Below are 11,511 nucleotides of genomic sequence, written 5' to 3'. Positions count from 1 at the left end.
TGCTGGATGAGGGATTCAAGAAATGCAACAGGATGTGGAAGTCTAGTGGGTACATTGACACTCATGCAATGCCATAAAAAGCTATCAAAGAATATAAAAACTATAATCATTTTCAATTGTTTTTTATGGTGCAGTGTACATGGCACATGGTATCCTCACTCCCATAAACCAAAACAGCTACTATAAACAGCTAGCCCCCCCCACTGTAGCTTGGGCCTGGCCCACTTCTTATTGAGGCTTTTTGAGCAACATCTCCTGTATTTACAGCCAACACATTAAGGCAGCCGGAAAGGTCATAAGGTAAGCCTGAACAACAAACAGCCGTCCTTAGTTTTCCACTCAAGATTCCTTTCCTGCTGTTTTTATATGGGTGTCCAAAATATTGTCCTAATAGTGTGTATATTGTACTAGAGTTTACAGTAACACACCTTCATATTTTCGCTTCTGCACGTTTCATTCAAGTTGTCTCAGCTATGTTCGTCTCAACAGGCTGGAAGCCATAAATAAATCCCTAAATTTTTCAGAGTCCTGTGAAGGCTGGAGAATTCCTTTTTAACAATGTGGAAAGTTGGAAACCACAAGGATCTTCCTTTCCCTCTTTCCTTCCCTCGCACTTAATGTTAAGTGGCTCTGGCACAGAATCAAGCCATGCGAAGGTCAGTCAAATGCCAACCACATTTTTTTCTTCCCATACTCGGTGTGTTCTGAGCAGTTATACAGAATATTTAGTCAGAGTAATTGGTGCTGTAACTTTATTTCATTAAAAATACATGCTTTTGGGAACATAAAAAAGCTGATTTACATATAAAAAAATTTTGAAATGCCTCTTTGCTTTGAACCTTTACATTTTGTGGAGGTTCATTAATGTACATACTGCACATGTAATTGTGTGAAATGTGAAATGTAATCTGTTATACTGAACATCAGTAATACCACTGACTGTCACACCACTGACAAAATTACATTTTTATAAATAGAGCCCACTGTCACATTGTACATAGAAAATGGCAAATATTCCATCCAGGTTGCTATTTTATAAGCGTTTATAAGTCATACCACTGGCACAACATTTTTCAACACATGAAGGTTTTAGTATTTTAGCCAGATTTATCAAAAATATAGCAAAGGAGTTCACAAACCATGGACTTCTCAAAGTCAGGTTTTTTCTTTGAGGTATCTATGCAAGAAGTAATTCAAAAAGACCTTCCTGTTTTTGTTTATTTTTTTAATGACATTTTATGTTTCTGTAACACCACTGACAAAGTTTGGACAAGATTTATTACAAAAAAATGAAATAATTTTAACATTAAAATTTTACTATTTAATCTGAAAAACAAGAATCAAAATAATGAATTTACATTAAAAATGACAGTTCATGCACAACATCACAAAAAAAAAAAGAACTATAGATTTTTCCAGTTCATTTATGAACAGAACAAAGAATACGCAGGCATCAAATTTCATCTTAGTCTTATTTTGAGCTCATTTTCATTGCTTTAAAATTGCCCACATTGGTAGAATGAATCATCCCTTTAAAGGCCGGAATCTGCCAGCAGGTCTATGGATTCCTATAAAAGAATAACAGACAGATTCATTGTAGACTGTGTATTTACTAAATATTGTCTTGGGATATAATATGCCTTGATAGGGGTTTAAGGAGTTAAAAGGGTGTTACACTCACACTGATTTCCAAAAGTGATTCCTTAAAGAAACAGAAGGTTCTGGAAAAAAACATGGTTCTGTGGTAGCACTCCAAAGAACACTTTTTGACCTTTTTTTTTTTTTTTTTAGAATGTATGGTTTGAAATGGGTATAGAGGCCAGATTTCCTTGAATAAGCAACTGTTTCAGTCATTTACAGGCAACTGCAAAAGTTTGGGCTCTCTGATCAAATTACATGCCTTGTTGATTTTCACATGAAAATGAGTGAACACATCCACTGCAGAAAACATACTACTGCACAATGTCATACACAATTACTGTTTATTTGCTGAATTAAACATACTGGGAAAAAATAAATCATAAAGTTGTGCTAAATTTTACATTTTATGTTGTTTTTTTTTAGTATGTTAAACCCAGCAAATTATTAGAAACCATGCACTAAAATTAGCAGACAAATGTCATGTTCAAGAGGACGTGTTAACTTCTTTTCACTTAAAAAATCAACAAAACATTAGTTTACATTTTACATTTGAGTGCTCAATTGTCTGAAAAACTATTTCACATTACTAGTCAGTCGTAAATTGACATGGCCTTCAAAATGCATATCAATAAATGAAGCTACAAGGCAAATTCACTGAGCACATTCATAGAGCACAACCCAGCAGTCATCAAGACCCGAAAAAGCAACAATCAGTACAAACACTAAGGAGGAGGTAGCAGTGTAGTGCCCTTAATCTGCAGAGCGGAAGTGCATATCTTAGGTAATTGGTTGCTGAGCAACAGTGCAGTATATGGTGCCTCGAAGCTCTACTGTGTGGGAGCGTTAATGTGCTCCAGCTCCTCACTCAAGAAACCAATCACACATGCTTTTTGGGAAATGAAAAAACCCTTTTTTGCCACTTCTTTTTCATCAAATATATCATCATAATGATAAACAGAATTGGCTAAATGGAGCTGATGGGATCAGCCACTTGTGAAAGGGTTTTTACGGAAAGATTAATGGTGAAAGCATCTTAAAATAGACCTGCTACTGAATCACACAAAGGGAAGAGCCATCTCCCTAATCATGTTCCTCATTTGTTTTTTCTTCCTTGTGCACATTCTCTTTTAAAACAAAGTAAACAGAGCTGCAAGCCGTCTTGTAGATTAGAGATTCATTTTGATAGTTGGTGTACTGTGTTTCTGTAGCCTTTGTAAGGAGAAATAGCCAATAATGCTGAAGCAGAACAAAGTTAGAACCAGAACTCAAGTAGCAAAGCAAAACCTTTTAAAACAGGTTTTGCTCAAGATTTCTGAACACCATCCAGAGCAGTAATCTCTTTTTCTTCTTATTGATGAAGAGAACTGTTTAATGACGAGAATCAGCAGTTCTTTACTTCATGAAGTGCTAATGCAGGATTTTATTTGGCAAAAGACTTCACTCTTCAAACAATCTCAGATTTCCTAACTATGACAAATAAAGGCTTCACCTTACGCTTGTGTTTTTATGCATTACTGTGATTGACATTTGATTCAGCAGCACTCACACTAAAAGGGAACTAATGTAATCTCATCCGTAATGGACCCAGTGCAGTCATATTTCACTGGTCTGCTGTAGAGTTCTGTGAAACACCTGGACTGAGCTGAGCTAAGCTGGGATGTGGGATTGGTCAAGCTCTGAAGCCACTTCTTCATAAACACTTCTTTTCTGAGAAATGATGCTGTGAATAAATGCTGCCCAAATATTGATGCAGCTGCCAAATCAGCACAGATAGGGGCTTTCTGTGCTCTTCTTTTGTTTATAGGGCTAACAGGAGTATTTGACATCCTCTCAGTCAGAGATGATCCGAGATGGTCAGAAGAGAAGTCTACAACGCACATAAAGTCATAAAGCACAAAACATGCAGTATAAACATGCCAACTGCTGTTTAAGATATAGAACATTACTGTATATTGAGAGAGTACTTTGTAAGCTGTAATAGTGACATACATTGCAGTTCTTTCTTTCATACATTCACACTAATACTGGACTGAATTCTGTGTTTCCTTCTTAATTCTGCCTTTTTAGCTTTCCAGACGCCAGCATATAGACTGCTCCAGCCTCATCTGATCCTGAAGCTGTAGTGTCTTCAGCCTCTGTATGTGTAAAATAATAGTGGTAAATCTGAAAAAAGGGTTTCTTTGTGTAATATTTTGCCTGCATGTATTTCCCTGCCATTAATGTATATAAAAATATATGTTTTAGACCAAAGCCTTATTTCAGAGCTATCATAAAGCAGTGTCTCAGGATCAAGCATCATATTCATAACCATTTTACATAATAACAGCAGTTGGCATGTTTCTGTCAGGGAACTTTTAGAGACATTAAAAATGTTCAGGCGTCTGGTTCCTATCACCACCGCTGTAAACAATTCTGACTTGGTAAGTTTCTCTAGAATGGAACATTTTACATCAAGGCACTCTAAATTACTTTGTTTACATCTTATATATTTAATTATGTATTTTTCTTATCATTGAAATTTCTCTTATATGTAATGCAACACTCAGACTACTGATTATATTATGGGGATATTACTGAGATATATTACATTGCAAGATATGATATTAATATCTTAAAATATGTGACATCATAATACAACATAATTTAGCATAGTATAACTTTCCACTTTGATTAATAGTGTATTGGTAGTTTAACCCCTTGCCCAAACTGTGTTAGCCAAACTTTTACCGTTTATGTGGTGATACAACATAGTAATATAAATTGGGATATATTATGTGGGGTATATTCATGGTTGGGCAAAATACTTTGAAAATGTGATGATGGCTTACTACTAACCACACTGTCCTAAATATATTCAGTAACGTATTACATACAACCCCAATTCCAATGAAGTTGGGATGTTGTGTAAAACATAAATAAAAACAGAATACGATGATTTGAAAATCCTTTTCAACCAATATTCAGTTGAATACACTACAAAGACAAGACATTTAATGTTCAAACAGATAAACTTTATTGTTTTTTGCAAACATTGACTCATTTTGAATTTGTTGCCTGCAACACATTCCAAAGAAGTTGGGACAGGGGCATGTTTACCATTGTGTTACATCACCTTTCCTTTTAACAACACTCAATAAGCATTTGGGAACTGAGGACACTAATTGAAGCTTTGAAGCTTGAAGCTTGACGTTGAAGCTTTGTAGGTGGAATTCTTTCCCATTCTTGCTTGATGTACAACTTCAGTTGCTCAACAGTCCGGGGTCTTCGTTGTCGTATTTTGCACTTCATAAGGTGCCACACATTTTCAACGGGAGACAAGTCTGGACTGCAGACAGGCCAGTCTAGTACCCGTACTCTTTTATTACAAAGCCACGCTGTTGTAACATGTGCAGAATGTGGCTTGGCATTGTCTTGATGAAATAAGCAGGACGTCCCTGAAAAAGACGCTGCTTGGATGGCAGCATATGTTGCTCCAAAACCTTGTATGTACCTTAATGGTGCCTTCACAGATGTGCAAGTTACCCGTGCCATGGGCACTAACACACCCCCATACCATCAGAGATGCTGGCTTTTGAATTTTGCGCTGATAACAATCTGGACAGTCCTTTTCCTCTTTGGCCAGGAGGACACGACGTCCATGATTTCCAAAAACAATTTGAAATGTGGACTCGTCAGACCACAGGACACTTTTCCACTTTGCGTCAGTCCATCTCAGATGAGCTTGGGCCCAGAGAAGCTGGCCGCGTTTCTGGGTGTTGTTGATATATGGCTTTCGCTTTGCATGGCAGAGTTTTAACTTGCACTTGTAGATGGAGCGACGAACTGTGTTCACTGACAATGGTTTTCTGAGTGTTCCTGAGCCCATGTGGTAATATCCATTACAGAATGATGTTGGTTTTTAATGCAGTGCCGCCTGAGGGATCGAAGGTCACAGGCATTCACTGTTCAATGCCGCTTACTTGCAGAGATTTCTCCAGATTCTCTGAATCTTTCGATGATATTATAGACTGTAGATGATGAAATCCATAAATTCCTTTCAATTGCACGTTGAGAAATGTTGTTCTTAAACTGTTGGAGTATTGGCTCACGCAGTTATTCACAAAGTGGTGAACCTCGCCCCATCCTTGCTTGTGAACAACTGAGCCTTTCAGGGATGCTCCCTTTATACCCAATCATGACACTCACCTGTTTCCAATTAACCTGTTCACCTGTGGAATGTTCCAAACAGATGTTTTTTTTGAGCATTCCTCAACTTTCCCAGTCTTTTGTTCCCCCTGTCCTAACTTCTCTGGAATGTGTTGCAGACCTCAAATTCAAAATGAGTGAATATTTGCAAAAAACCTATAAAGTTTATCCATTTGAACATTAAATATCTTGTCCTTGTAGTGTATTCAATTGAATATAGGTTGAAAAGGATTTGCAAATCATCGTATTCTGTTTTTATTTATGTTTTACACAACATCCCAACTTCATTGGAATTGGGGTTGTAAAAGAAGGTACTCAGAATAAATTCCCAAAACATTTTGATAAGGCACCGGGAAAAATCTTTTTCTTTTTACTTAATTCACACTGTTCTTCACTGTTACTCAGCAGTTTTCTTCATGTAATTATTCGGTAATACATTTCTTGAAACATTTAGCATTTAAATGAGGTTCAAAGGAAAATTTGAAGTCTTCTCAAGTCTTCTGAGCTGTACAGAGCAACACTGATGCTCAACTTATCACTCACAACCATGTCCACTACTAAGACGATTATTAGTTCAATCATCCCTCAAAAGAGTACAGTAACACCAGGATGAAGAACTGATCATCACATTTATCTATCAGTCTACTCAGACTCTAGTAGAGCTCAGTAATGCTGAGATTAGTAGCTGACTCAGGACCTTAAAACTACTCAGGCTTTAGCAGGAACTTTAGTTTTTGCAAAGAATTAATTGAGGTCCTCCTTAGAATTCATCGCTAGAGGTGATAGTTCATAATCAAACAAGTATCAAAGGAATTTTTTTATTTGTATGTTTTATAAACTTAGTTAGTATTTTGAAAGAATTCTCCTAAAGTATAAAAATAAATGCAATCTAAATATTGCCTTTACAAAATGTAACTTGGACTGAATCTGTTTTCTGAATACATATTCCCAATACTTCCATTCCCAATACCTCTTCGTATTAGTGACATGCACAGTTACTGTAGCCCATTCCTGAATTCTTTAGCTAAATTCTAATAATCTGATCTGAAAAAATTCTATGTTTGTTAATTCTGTCTTTTTAGCCTTTTAGACTCCAATATGTAACATGACGTTCTGGCCTCATCTGATCCTGAAGCTGCGGTTCCAAGTCAGCCCCTCAGAGACGAGGTGACAGAACAGAAAATAAGCAAAGCCGTCCGCTGAGAGCGCGAGCCAGCGTCAAGGAGGAAAGGAAGTATGTCCAGGGTCTCCAAGAGAGTGTAAACACATTGCTAAACTCTATCTTCACACAAATCTGTGTTATGCTCAGACCGCTCTTCTACATATATTAAGTCCCCATCTCCCCAGTGGCTACCCAGTGCAAATAGAAACTGATTTATGAGAGCCACAGAAGATGAGCTGATAATGGTGCTCCTTTCACCTCATCTGAAGAACCTATGGATCAATCTCCAGCTGAAAATGCAAATCTACCCCATACTGGTTCTACGTAAATTATGGACAGGTTCCCCTCTTATGAGCTTCTCTGATACTTTATGGGCCTGGCACTAGCACAGATAATGGCATAATTGGATTTTTGAGCTGATGCTCTGGGGCAGAACATCAGTACTGATGGATATCAGGTTGTGCGAGTTTCATAGGGATTGAATTTCACTCTCAAGGTGAGAGAAGAGCTGAGGGTTGGTGAGTAAATCAAGAATAAATGAGTGCATAAATCAAGGGAGTAGGACAGGAACTGTCCACTTTAGAGCTGGCTCACATGTCTCTGCCTTCCTCCTATTGACCACAACTGTGACTGCTGACCTGTGTGTGTGAAGAATTCAGTTTGAGAGTACAAAGCTGTCCTTTTAAAGGGGATTTTTCAATATTTCTGCAAAATTCAGTCTTTACAATGTAAACAAAGTTAATCAGAGTGTTTTGATATGAAGCTGTTTTTTACAGAGGAACTTACAGACTCAAATTTCTTTACAGTGGTGGGGACAGGAACCAAGGCACAGACATTTTCTAAGCCACTTCTCCCTCAGGGTCACGGGGGGTGCTGGAGCCTATCCCAGCAGTCATTGGGCGGAAGGCAGGATACACCCTGGACAGGTCGCCAATCCATCACAGGGCAAGGTCATACTCAAAGGAATCAAGGCTCACAACATAAATATGTGCAATGATGTACAATACAAATAGAGCCATTTTATTTACTTTCTGAAATGCCAGGTGAACCTATATGTGCCTTCTGAGTTTTCATGTAGAATGTTGATAACAGACACATAGACACAATAGACACAAATAGGCAGAAATTATAAAAGAAATTGGTGGACTTCTCCTTTAAAAATGAAGGTGCCACAAAGTGTTCTCTGGAGTGATGCCATGGTAGAACCTGAAGAACCATTTCATTAGTTGCTTAAAGAACCATCCAGTGAAAAGTTCTTAAGGGAACTAAAAATGCATCCTATAGAGAAATAACTGAAACGCTGACCCATTAACTTTGCTAAAATGGCTAAGTAAATGACCCAAACATTTCCCCTCAACCTGAACCTGACGTCATCCAATAGATATCTAAACAAGCACTTTCTAACTCAACAGCTTTTTTCAATGCATTTCTTTCTCATGCTGTCTTCTAGCTAAATCTATTTCCATCTATTTTATAACAAATGGACTGAGACAACACATGATGTGGTCTAAGATCAACTGCTGGTTTGATCCCCAGGGCCGACAGTCCATGACTGAGGTGTCCTTGAGCAAGACACCTAACCCCCAACTGCTCCCCGGGCGCCGTGGATAGGGCTGCCCACCGCTCCGGGCAAGTGTGTGCTCACGGCCCCCTAGTGTGTGTGTTCATTAGTGTGTATGTGGTGTTTCACTTCACGGATGGGTTAAATGCGGAGGTGGAATTTCCCCGGTTGTAGGATCAAAAAAGTATCACTTAATCACTTATTTCTGCATCTGAGCCACAACAAAAACAAACAATGCTATATAGAAGCTTATAAAACTCTGAACATTTACCTTGAATGTGAAAACATGTATGAACATACTGCCAGTAAGCTGTTAAAACATGACATTCTGAAGAAATAATAGAGCAATGGTGGAACGCGTTCCGGAAAGAATTTCTCAATTGCCAACACTTAAAAGGAACAATTACAGGCGTTGCACGACGATGACTTTTGTGGCTTGCTGTGCTCCTTCTTTCTCCAGCCAATGCTAATTCTGTTGATCTTATCTCCCTGGAGATTCGATTGGCTCTGTTTATCATGCTTGTTTGTGCAGTACATTTGACACATTCCATTTATCACAGCCACAGGTTTGCCTGGCAAAGCGTTGGCCTCTCATAATTCTAATAGCCAGGGGGAATGAGTCTTCTTCAGCAATGGTGTCTGCAATGAATGCAGGCGTTCATTATGGATAATAGGCAATGACAGGCATATTTGGACTAATAAAGTTTCTTGTAATGTTTGCTAAATGTATAAGATAAAGTAATGAAAGACTAACATGTAACTGTTTAGTAAGTACTGATAAATTTGGGACTTCATCAAGGCTGACAAAAGTGCCAGTTGTTTATATGTCAATATTGGTGTCTTTAGTTGGACTTTTCACATTATGTAAACACAAACAGCGGTGTTCCATTTTCAAAGTAATTTCAAGTGGCCATACTCAAACAAGTATCAGTTAAGATATGAAAATTATTTTAGAAATAACTCTAGCCTGGGCCTTCAGTCATCCACATCTCAAGGTCTTAGATAGATTAAACACGAACGTCTAGGCCCTTGAAAATGCAGTGAAGCTGAGAACCTGTGTAGGTTCAGTGCTACACTGAAAAAAATGTTGTTTTAACTTTAAAAAGTTAGGGTTTGGGCTGCCTTGAAATTTTGAGACAAGTGAATTTTTCATTGGCAAGTTAACATAACGAGAATGTGTGTTTTGTTCCCTATCAACTTATTGTCAGAATTTTAAAAATTGCAGGCAGCTCAGACTCTAACTTTTTTTTAAAAATCACAAATCTTTTTATGGTGTGTTTTTCTTAGGCATATGAGGCATCTAAAAGGCATTATCCTCAAGAATCATTCTGTATGTACCATAAAAACACCACAGCCTGTGACTCCTTGCTTATTGCTCAGGATATTGCAATCGTTTTATTTCACCTACTGAGCTGTTTTCTGAATATGGTGCTATCTTTTAATGATATTTACTGAAGGAGAAGGGTGTAGTAGAGTGAGAGGTGTGCATGGTTTAACTCACGCTAATGGCCTTGTTAGCCCCTGGGGAGAATCATTTGTTGCACTGCGCTGCACATGTAAGTGCTGTAGTGTACTTAGAAAAACACAATCAGGGATTTCAGAGCAGTTACTCAAAACAGTGAAGGAGGAGGACGGGGTCATGCTGTTCAGGCAGTCGGTAAAGAGCTCTGAATGCAAAAAATCTGATTAATACTGTTGATTAATACATGTGGAATAAAGAATATAGAGCTTTACTGAAGAATAAAGATATCAGTATTATGTGTTGCTGAAAATAATTAAGTGATTCAAGTGAAATGAAGATAAACTGAAAAGGACTTTATGCCGCTGATTTCTGAATGCAAAAATAAGTCAACATAGGCCTATTATGCAAGAATATTGTGTGAGCATGTGAGCTTGTATGATGGTAACTTGTCTTCATTATTTCGCAAAGTGAAAAGCTACACCAGCAAACCTCAAGTGACTGGTAGACTCGGGTTTTTAAGGAACCTGTCTGGAGCAGCAAGCTGAACTTCACAGGCCCCAGAATCTTAAAGGCCCATTGTTAATTTATTCATCTTTCTTGGTGTGAATCGTATTTGCCAGTCCACATTTTCACATTTTAATTTTCCCTGCTCCTGATTCAACACACATACAGTATGTCAGTGTTTTGGTTCCAGAATATTAAAAAGAGTGTGTTTTTTATATACAGTACCCCAAGAACCTGAGAAAATTATATTTTTAAAACATATTTCAACCCAAATTAACTGACAACACACGTTCATTTCCTCAAATCAGATTTAGATATGTGTATTAGTCTTGAGCAGAATTTTGAGCTCAAATCACAGAAGGATCATAAAATCATCCTAAGGCACTCTAAAGGTAGAAAACAGTACAATTCCATTAGCAATATATTTATTAGTACAGTACGTATAGCATATGTGGTCTAGTTAACATGAGACAGAACATAATATATATCACTGCTGTCTGACGAAAGCCTTGCATCTCCATGTGTTAACTTTACAGTAGAAGGAATAAACTAAACCTACTTTACTTTTATTGTAAGTCAATGGAACCAGATTTTTTTCCAAGTCATTTTGGGCCTTTTGTTTCAGTACAATCATCATGAAATTTATGAACAATGTAAAGGGCAACAGGCATTTTCAAATTATGTCAAATTATATGGGTGATTCCACGACTGAGATGCCTTTTAACCCTTGTTACTCTTAAAGTGTTTTTTTTATATCATATTTCAACAATGAAAAGATGCATTAAACCATCCCTTACAAAAAATAACTAATATTTCACATGTGAGGTGTTCAAAAATTGTGTCTAAAAGTCATCACACGTTTTTTCATATGTGAACACATTTTCATTTTAGCAACAAAAAAGAGAAAACTTATTTTTCTTCTTCCTATGATCTACACTCTTAAAAAAGATTATTCGTCAAGGATTCTTTGCTAAACACAACACATTGTCCATCAAC

This window comes from Pygocentrus nattereri, chromosome 17 (genome assembly GCF_015220715.1).
Source record: "Pygocentrus nattereri isolate fPygNat1 chromosome 17, fPygNat1.pri, whole genome shotgun sequence".
NCBI classification, from domain to species: Eukaryota; Metazoa; Chordata; class Actinopteri; order Characiformes; family Serrasalmidae; genus Pygocentrus; species Pygocentrus nattereri.
The sequence above is the reverse complement of the archived record's forward strand: the minus strand, read 5'-3'. Positions refer to the sequence as shown.